This window comes from Bidens hawaiensis, unplaced genomic scaffold (genome assembly GCF_021521415.1).
Source record: "Bidens hawaiensis isolate Kalapana, Puna unplaced genomic scaffold, B.hawaiensis_p1.1 tig00005084_1, whole genome shotgun sequence".
In the NCBI taxonomy this organism is placed as follows: Eukaryota; Viridiplantae; Streptophyta; class Magnoliopsida; order Asterales; family Asteraceae; genus Bidens; species Bidens hawaiensis.
The window spans coordinates 487,093-497,568 of record NW_027491325.1 but is presented as its reverse complement, the minus strand read 5'-3'; positions in this window follow the sequence as shown (position 1 = coordinate 497,568).

The window sequence follows — 10,476 nt, the reverse complement described above, 5'->3', positions numbered from 1 at the left end:
AAACCCTAAAACCCCTTTTAATTCAGGTTGAAGCTTAAACCAACATTGAAGCTTAGGCTGTGATGCCACCATCAACTACTACTAACCACTGTAGGTCATCACCATCGCCGGTAGCCATCATCTCCGATGTAACACCCTAGGCAAATCCCACATCGGCTGTGGACAGAAGAGATCCTTGGTTCATAAGTAAATGTCCCGCCTCTTAAATCACCACCGCGTTTTGGGCTTAATGGTAGTGGACGAGAGGAGAGCTCCACAGTTAAGCGTGCTCAGGTGGGAGTAGTAGCAGGATGGGTGACCTCCTGGGAAGCCTCCACCTGTGTCACACGCCGACCAAAGGCGGCGGAACATGCCGAGGTGTAACGATTGTCCATAAGCACATGACACTAATTAAAGTGACAGTATTTAATAAACTCATTTCATTTCACAACATTGAAAATGTTACATAACAATTATCCATAAAATAACCATAAACAAGATATCACAAAATATGGCAAATTTGATATTGTTCATTTTTACTAATATCCTAAGGTCTTTGATGTCGTTTTCTTCACAATCATAAATCAACCAAGATGCAAACTTGCAACATTTCATAAAATAAAGTTTGTCAACTCAAAGGTTGGTGAGAAATTCATAAGTTTAATCATATTAGTATATAATAAAGATAGCCACAAAACTTGCATACGAAACGATAAATAAAAGTGGCAATTTGGATAAATAGATATCGCTAAACACATTAGCGACACCTAGCTACAAGGGGATGCCAAATAGTCTTGGATTTTATAGTTATCGTTAATTGCATTACGTTAACGACACCTTGCTATAAGGGGATGCCAAATACTCTAGGATTTTATAGTTCCACCAACCAAAAGCGATAAACACATAGGCATATAAGCATAGAACACCAAATCGAGCAATTATTTAGGTAAAGTATACAACTACGTTTGTGGTTTAAGATTCAAATATAAAGCATTTTGTTGAATAAGTATGAAATGTCACCCCCCAAAATAAAAGATGGAAAATGGGGTATGAAGTACTCACCTTCAAGTAGTAAACTTGAAAGATGATAATTTGGAGATTTGTCGGAACGACGAGTTTAACGCACAATGCCTAAAAAGAAAAGAAGTCTTGAATTTAGAAAGGTTGTCTTGAAGGTCTTTAAACAAAATAAATGCTGAGAAATGTAAATAATTAAAGTTCAAGGTTTTAAAATGTAACTATTTATGAATTTATAATAATAACCCTTTAAAAATGTAAGTTTGCTCGAAACCGGGTTAAAGTATCTAACGTTAATATTTACTCAAACTGTGTTAAGTAATAAGGTGGGTAAAATGCAAGAATGCAAATCCCTTTGGAATAAAGATACTAAAATGGTTTTTTTTTATCGAGTGTTCGGGTTGTCGGTTCGGGTCTTGATAATTGGTCAACACCCAAAGTCAACTTTCCAAAATATTGAATGTTATGAGATATGAGATAACTCAATAAAATTTAATAAGACTTAACCAAGTATGTAGTTCCTTTGTTTTAGAACTAACAACGCACGTTAAACGAGTGTTCGGTTTTGTCGGTCCAAACTTTGTTATGAGATAAAGTTGGATCCAACATTTCCAAGTACTTAAGAAAATATTTAAAAATCAATTTGTAACTATTTTTAAAGAAATATACAAGTCTTGATGGCTAAAAAAAATACACACACACACTTGTGTGTCTTAAGCGAGTAAGAATCGGTTTGGTTCGGTTTCCATCTCACAACAAGTTCATAGATGGTTTCCACATGTCCAAACACTAAAGAACTTGTATAATAATGTACAAATAAAAAATACTTTAAGTTTTACAACCAAAAGTTAACAATAAAGTCTTTAAACAAAAGTTCGGTTTTCGGTTCGGATCGTGTTTCGGGTTAAGACCGAGGTAAGATTCTACAAACCCATAACCATAGAATTTGTAAAAATGATTTTAGAAACTTAGATCTAACAATAAGTATGTTTAAACAATTATTTAACAAAACTAGTAACAAAGTTCGGTTTACGGTTTAGAGCTATTTACGGTTAAACCGAAGCATAAACTCTTAAAAACCCATAACCATGGAACTTGTAAACATGACCAACAAACTAAAATAAGCAAGATTAATATGTATGAACAAGTTATATAGATGTATATATATCAAGGACACGAAGTCCTCCATGAAGCCTTGCCTTATGAGGTCCGAAACCTCACCGACCGGAATCGGAGAAATAACTACCAAAGGTAAACAAGGGGTGTATATTATATACATGTTGCACAACCATAAACAAGTATTAATAAGGCTACATAAACTAATTAAGATGAAAGACTAAAAACCTTCAAGAACACTTAAGAAGATAACCTTAAATCTTTGATGTTTGAGAGAGTTTTTTTTTTGGAGTTGTAGCAAAGGAAAACGAAAAGGAAAGGTGGTGTATATTTAGGGTAATGTTGGTGGTCAAATATGGGTGTGAGACACAAGAGTTTTCATGCAAAATGAATCAAGACAAAAACACAAAACAACAAAATAAAAAAATAAATAATAAATAAATAAATAAAAATAGGATGTTTTCAAGACCCAATAAGTGTGAAACAATATTGTAACACAAATCCATCATTTTGATTATAACATAAGCTTCGGTTTACAAATCGGGTCGGTTTACATAATAAACAAATAGAAAAACGAATACAAACAAGACCCGAAATTGACAAATGTTACAGTATCCCCTATTTTAGAAAATTTCATCCCGAAATTAAGACGAAGACGATGCTGCGAAAAAATGTGGATACTTCTCTTTCATTTTGTCTTCTCGTTCCCAAGTGAATTCCGCGCCACGCCGTGATTCCCATCGAACTTTGACTAACCGAATACGGCTACGCTTGGTTCTCTTCTCGTTGCGATCCATAATCTCAACGGGTCGTTCAACCATGACCATCGACTCATTGACATGTATTTCTTTGAGAGGTATATGGAGATTACCCTCGGCTAAGCAGTTTTTAAGATTTGAAACATGAATTGTAGGATGAATACCGATAAGTTCTTCCGGTAGTTCGAGTCGATAAGCTACTTTTCCAATACGCTCAAGGATTTTAAAAGGACCAACGAAACGAGGAGCTAGTTTACCCTTCTTTCCGAAACGGGCTACCCCCTTCCAAGGAGATACTTTTAGAAGGACAAGATCGCCAACATTAAATTCGATCGGTTTTCGCCGTTTGTCGGCGTAACTTTTTTGACGACTTATAGCGGCTAGGAGGTTCTTACGGATTCAATCAATAACGTCGGTGGCTTCTTGAACCATTTCGGGTCCCGTGATTTGAGCTTCACCGACTTCGTTCCAACTAATCGGAGAACGACATTTACGACCGTAAAGAGCTTCGAAAGGAGCCATCTCAATGCTCGAATGGTAGCTATTGTTATAAGAAAACTCAATGAACGGAATGTGAGAATCCCAATTCCCACCGAAATCTATAACACATGCTCGTAGCATATCCTCGAGAGTTTGTATTGCACGTTAGGATTGACCGTCCGTTTGAGGATGATAAGCGGTGCTAAGATCGAGACGTGTTCCCAAAGCTTCTTGAACTGAACACCAAAAATAAGAGGTATAACGAGCATCATGGTCAGAGATAATAGTCAATGGTAAACCGTGTCGGCACACGATTTCTCGAACATAGATTTGAGCAAGCTACTCGACAGAATACTTCTCGCGGATTGGAATGAAATGAGCAGATTTGGTCAAATGATCGATGATCACCCTAATGCTATCGTTGCCCTTTTGGGTGTTGGGTAATTTAGTGATAAAGTTCATAGCAATGTCTTCCCATTTTCAAACGGGAATCGGTGGTTGCTCGAGTAGACCAAAAGGTCTTTGATGTTCGGCTTTAATTTTTGAGCAAGTAAGACATTTAGATACGAATAAGGCTACGTCCTTTTTCATACCTGGCCACCAAAAGGTAGCACGAAGATCGAAATACATCTTATCCGCACCGGGATGAACGGAATACCGCGAATTGTGAGCTTCGTCGAGTATACAAGTACGAAGGTCATCGCAATTTGGAACCCAAACGATTGAGAAAGTACAAAAGACCATCGGGTTTGGTTTCGAGTTGAAGTTCGGCTCCACATGACATTTCGTCGTACATGTTACCTTCTTCAACGGAGGTACGTTGAGCTTGGATGATTCGAATTTGAAGATCGGTTTGAACGACAACGCTTAGAAGCAGAACGGATTTAACATTAACCTTTCGACTGGGCGTCGGCGACAACATTCGCTTTACCGGTATGGTAACGAATTTCGCAATCGTAATCACTAAGTAATTCGGCCCATCGTCGTTGTCTCATATTGAGATCTTTTTGGTCAAAAATGTGTTGAAGGCTTTTATGATCGGTAAAAACCACACATTTCGTACCATAAAGGTAATGTCTCCAGATTTTGAGAGCGAAAACAACGGCACCAAGTTTGAGATCATGAGTTGTGTAGTTCTTCTCGTTGACCTTAAGTTGCCTTGATGCGTAAGCGATGACTTGACCTCGTTGCATGAGGACACAACTAGGACCTTGATGAGAGGCATCGCAAAATACCACAAAATCGTCGTTTCCATCGGGAAGGGTTAAAATGGGAGCATTGCAAAGCATGTCCTTGAGAGTACAAAAGGATTTTTCTTGCTTCGAACCCCAATCAAATGGTTTTCCTTTATGAGTGAGGGAGGTAAGAGGCAAAGAGGTCTTGGAAAAGTTTCGAATGAAACGTCGATAATATCCGGCTAAACCGAGGAAGGATCGAATTCCGTGGGAGTCGTTGGAGTTTTCCAATCCTTAACGGCCTCAATTTTAGCGGGATCAACATGAATACCTTTGTTGTTTACGATATGTCCCAAAAATTAAACTTGCTCGAGCCAAAATTCGCATTTGGAGAACTTGGCATAAAGTCGTTCGTTTCTAAGAAGTTCGAGAATGGAACGCAAATGATGCTCATGTTCGGCTTTGTATTTGGAAAAGATGAGAATGTCATCAATAAAGACAATAACGAATTTATCGAGGAATGGTTTACAAAAATGGTTCATGAGGTCCATAAACACCGCGGGTGCATTTGTTAACCCGAAGGGCATAACCAAAAATTCGAAATGTCCATATCGAGTACGGAAAGCGGTTTTTGGAATGTCTTCTTCGCGAACACGCAATTGATGATAACCTGATCGAAGATCGATTTTGGAGAAGCAAGTTGCGTCTTGAAGTTGGTCGAATAGGTCGTAGATTCATGGCAAGGGATAACGATTTTTAATGGTGAGTTTGTTAAGTTCCCTATAATCGATGCACATACGAAACGAACCATCCTTCTTTTTCACGAAGAGAACAGGAGTGCCCCAAGGAGAAAAGCTAGAACGAATGAAACCTTTATTGGAAAGCTCTTCGAGTTGGTTCGATAATTCTTGCATTTCTGACGAGGCTAAACGGTAAGGAGCCTTGGCCACGGGCATCGCGCCGGGCACAAGATCAATTCGAAATTCAATCGGACGAACGGGTGGAAGACTGGTGACATCGTCGGGAAAGACATCAAGGAAATCACGAACAATAGAAATATCTTGGATTTTCCTTTCCTTTTCGTCTTTTGTCGCTAAGAGAGCTAGGAGCGGAGCATACTTTTAGCGTAAGTATTTTTGCGATTGAGAGCACGACATGAGATTAAGCCTTCTCGAAGTAGCTTTTCCGAAGACCTTAAGGATTTTACCATTGACAAGCGGAATGCGAATGAATTTATCGAAGCAAACAACTTCGGCACGGTGCAATTATAACCAATTCATGCCTACTATGACATCGAAACTTCCCATTTGCATCGGGATTAGATCTATGGAGAATTTATGGTTAGCAAGAACGAGAGTACAATCGCGGACAACGGAATTTATGGTGATGGAGTTCCCATTGGCGACTTCAACAGAAAACGATCGGGAAAGCTTGGTTCGAGACACGGAAATTTTTGACTCAAATTTCAAAGAAATGAAACTTCTACCGGCACCCGTATCAAATAAAATGGAAGCCAAATGTTGGTTCACTAAAAACATACCGTTCCCAACATCGTTTGCCACTTGAGCTTGATTAACATTCATCATGAAAGCTCGTCCTTGATTGCCTTGGTTAACTTGAGGTGCTTGCGGTGGTGGAGGAGGTGGTGCTTGTATGGCTTGGATGGGTTGGATGAGTGGTGCATTGAGTTGTGAAAGTTGAGGTTGGTAGGTTTGAACTTGGTAAGCCTGAGTTTGGTAGTAAGGTGCGGTCATGGTTTGGTTAGTAAGGATGAGGCGAGGATAATTGTTGCGGAAATGGTTAGGGTCATCGCAATTGTAGCAAGCTCGGGGTTGTTGAGGTTGGTTTGGTGGGTAGGGTGCATATCGGTGTTGAGTATTTTGGGGAAAAGTTCTTGGTTGGTTTGGTTGGTTAGTTTGGGTTCGTTGTGTGGATCGGCATGTGGTGTTGAGATGACCAAGTCGGTTACAAATGGTACAATGGCGACAAGGCATGTTTGGTGGGTGATGGAGTTGGCAAATGTTGCATAGTGGGGCGGTACCGGTATAGGGTTTTCAGATTTGGGGTGGAATTTGGGTTTTTTGTTGAGGTTGGGGTTGGGTAACGGCCTAGTTTCGGTAGTTGGTTTTGGGTTTCTTTTTGTTGTTGTTGTTGTTGTTATTGTTGTGACGGGAAGAGTTGGAGTAGTTAATGGCTTGTGGTGCGGGTTCAACCTTGGCTTGTGGTGCAGGCTCGGGTTTGGCTTTTTCGTTTGGTTTCTTGAGGGTTAGGGTACCCGCTTTCACATGATTCTCCGATAGCGCACCGGCTAGAGTAATGGCATCCTCAAGATTCATGGGTTTGCTACTCATGACTGAGTCCCGGATTTGCATAGGTAAACCCCCAATGTATTTGTCAAGCTCACGCTCAGCCGGGGTAACCAAATGAGGGACGAGAATGCTCAACTCGTGGAAACGGAGTGAGTAAACGGCGTTATCACCACTATCTTGCTTGAGGTTCCAAAATTCCTCCTCAAGCTTTTGAAGTTCGTGTTTGGGATAAAACTTCTTCATCATGAGTGCCTTGAGGTCGGACCATGGAAGAGCCATAGCCGTTTCCGACCCTTGGAGATGCATGACACTACCCCACCATGTTAGAGCGGTTTTTCTAAACATGCTTGAAGCGAAATTTATCTTTTTTGCTTCGGGGCACTCGCTATATCTAAACACATTCTCCATAGACTCGAACCATTGCAACAAGGTAGTTGCACAGTTCGTACCCCAGAATTCGGTTGGGTTGACACTAGTAAATTGTTTATATGGGTAGGATACGGGTTTGGGTTCAACGGGTGGAGGAGGTTGGGTAGCTTGGATTTGAGTTACAAGTTCGGGAATCACAGCGGCCATTTGCTTGACGATAAAAGCAGCCATACGTCGGTTGGTGTTCTTGCGCGGTCCTAGTGGAGGCATGCTAAAAGATATAAAGAAATGGAATAAGTTTTAGGTAAAAAGAAATGGATATGAGAGTGTATAAAATAAGAATAAGGTGAAGTTAAATTTTCTTTTTGATTGTGAATTCTAGAGTTAGTGAGGAGTAGATGTTAGTGTTAGATAAAATATAAATCTTTGTATATAAACAACAAACCGGAAACAATCGTAAATGATTTTGAGATTTTGAGGGGTTAAAGCTTAAAATTTTGAGATTTTGAGGTTTATAGAGTCGGAAAATCGTATATGAACCACCATGATTTGATATTCCAACTCAAAATTTTTTTTTTATAAAACACAACGTTGGAGTCTAAACATGTGCATGAACCACCGCAACTTTTTCATGTTTTCGACTCAAATAACGATAATAACCCCATAAATCGGGATACAATGTTATGTCAAAGCACTAGTCCACGAATCACCGTAGTTCTATTGATTTGACATCGAAAAACTAGGATGGCGACCGGAACGCTCGCATTCGACTACTTAAAGTATTGACATGTATAACACGGGTTGTGGTCTAGAAAACGAGCACTATAATCCCACCATTCCAGGTAAGTAAATCACCTTCGATTCTTGGAATCTTTTTGTCAAATGGTCGTTTTATAATGTCTCGCTTCTTATGAGGGCTACGAACCCGATATAAATGCAACCTTTAAGGGATTATAAACAACGGGATCCAAGTTAATCTTGTAATCCATAAAACACGATGAAAATCTACTTTTTGCGTTTTAAGGTAAGGATACCTTGGAAATACTATGAAAGTGTGTGTATGTGAACATTTGGGATATTGGTGAATTTTAAACAAGTTTATAAATAATATGCGATATGAACAATCAAAATAGAGTAAACACGTATGAGCACACGTATAGGACTCTAAGCATAACAATACTAGGTCGTTACGTCTAACCACCTATCCTCTTGTCAGGGCTCTGATACCAATCTGTTACACGCCGACCAAAGGCGGCGGAACATGCCGAGGTGTAACGATTGTTCATAAGAACATGACACTAATTAAAGTGACAGTATTTAATAAACTCATTTCATTTCACAACATCGAAAATGTCACATAACAATTATCCATAAAATAACCATAAACAAGATATCACAAAATATGGCAAATTTGATATTGTTCATTTTTACTAATATCCTAAGGTCTTTGATGTCGTTTTCTTCACAATCATAAATCAACCAAGATGCAAACCTGCAAAATTTCATAAAATAAAGTTTGTCAACTCAAAGGTTGGTGAGCAATTCATAAGTTTAATCATATTAGTATATAATAAAGATAGCCACAAAACTTGCATACGGAACAATAAATAAAAGTGGCAATTTGGATAAATAGATATCGCTAAACACATTAGCGACACCTAGCTACAAGGGGATGCCAAATAGTCTTGGATTTTATAGTTATCGTTAATTGCATTACGTTAACGACACCTTGCTATAAGGGGATGCCAAATACTCTAGGATTTTATAGTTCCACCAACCAAAAGCGATAAACACATAGGCATATAAGCATAGAACACCAAATCGAGCAATTATTTAGGTAAAGTATACAACTACGTTTGTGGTTTAAGATTCAAATATAAATCATTTTGTTGAATAATTATGAAATGTCACCTTCCAAAATAAAAGATGGAAAATGGGGTATGAAGTACTCACCTTCAAGTAGTAAACTTGAAAGATGATAATTTGGAGATTTGTCGGAACGACGAGTTTAACGCACAATGCCTAAAAAGAAAAGAAGTCTTGAATTTAGAAAGGTTGTCTTGAAGGTCTTTAAACAAAATAAATGCTGAGAAATGTAAATAATTAAAGTTCAAGGTTTTAAAATGTAACTATTTATGAATTTATAATAATAACCCTTTAAAAATGTAAGTTTGCTCGAAACCGGGTTAAAGTATCTAACGTTAATATTTACTCAAACTATGTTAAGTAATAAGGTGGGTAAAATGCAAGAATGCAAATCCCTTTGGAATAAAGATACTAAAATGGTTTTTTTTTATCGAGTGTTCGGGTTGTCGGTTCGGGTCTTAATAATTGGTCAACACCCAAAGTCAACTTTCCAAAATATAGAATGTTATGAGATAACTCAATAAAATTTAATAAGACTTAACCAAGTATGTAGTTCCTTTGTTTTAGAACTAACAACGCACGTTAAACGAGTGTTCGGTTTTGTCGGTCCAAACTTTGTTATGAGATCAAGTTGAATCCAACATTTCCAAGTACTTAAGAAAATATTTAAAAATCAATTTGTAACTATTTTTAAAGAAATATACAAGTCTTGATGGCTAAAAAAAACACACACACTTGTGTGTCTTAAGCGAGTAAGAATCGGTTTGGTTCGGTTTCCATCTCACAACAAGTTCATAGATGGTTTCCACATGTCCAAACACTAAAGAACTTGTATAATAATGTACAAATAAAAAATACTTTAAGTTTTACAACCAAAAGTTAACAATAAAGTCTTTAAACAAAAGTTCGGTTTTCGGTTCGGATCGTGTTTCGGGTTAAGACCGAGGTAAGATTCTACAAACCCATAACCATAGAATTTGTAAAAATGATTTTAGAAACTTAGATCTAACAATAAGTATGTTTAAACAATTATTTAACAAAACTAGTAACAAAGTTCGGTTTACGGTTTAGAGTTATTTACGGTTAAACCGAAGCATAGACTCTTAAAAACCCATAACCATGGAACTTGTAAACATGACCAACAAACTAAAATAAGCAAGATTAATATGTATAAACAAGTTATATAGATGTATATATATCAAGGACACGAAGTCCTCCATGAAGCCTTGCCTTATGAGGTCCGAAACCTCACCGACCGGAATCGGAGAAGTAACTACCAAAGGTAAACAAGGGGTGTATATTATATACATGTTGCACAACCATAAACAAGTATTAATAAGACTACATAAACTAATTAAGATGAAAGACTAAAAACCTTCAAGAACACTTAAGAAGATAACCTTGAAT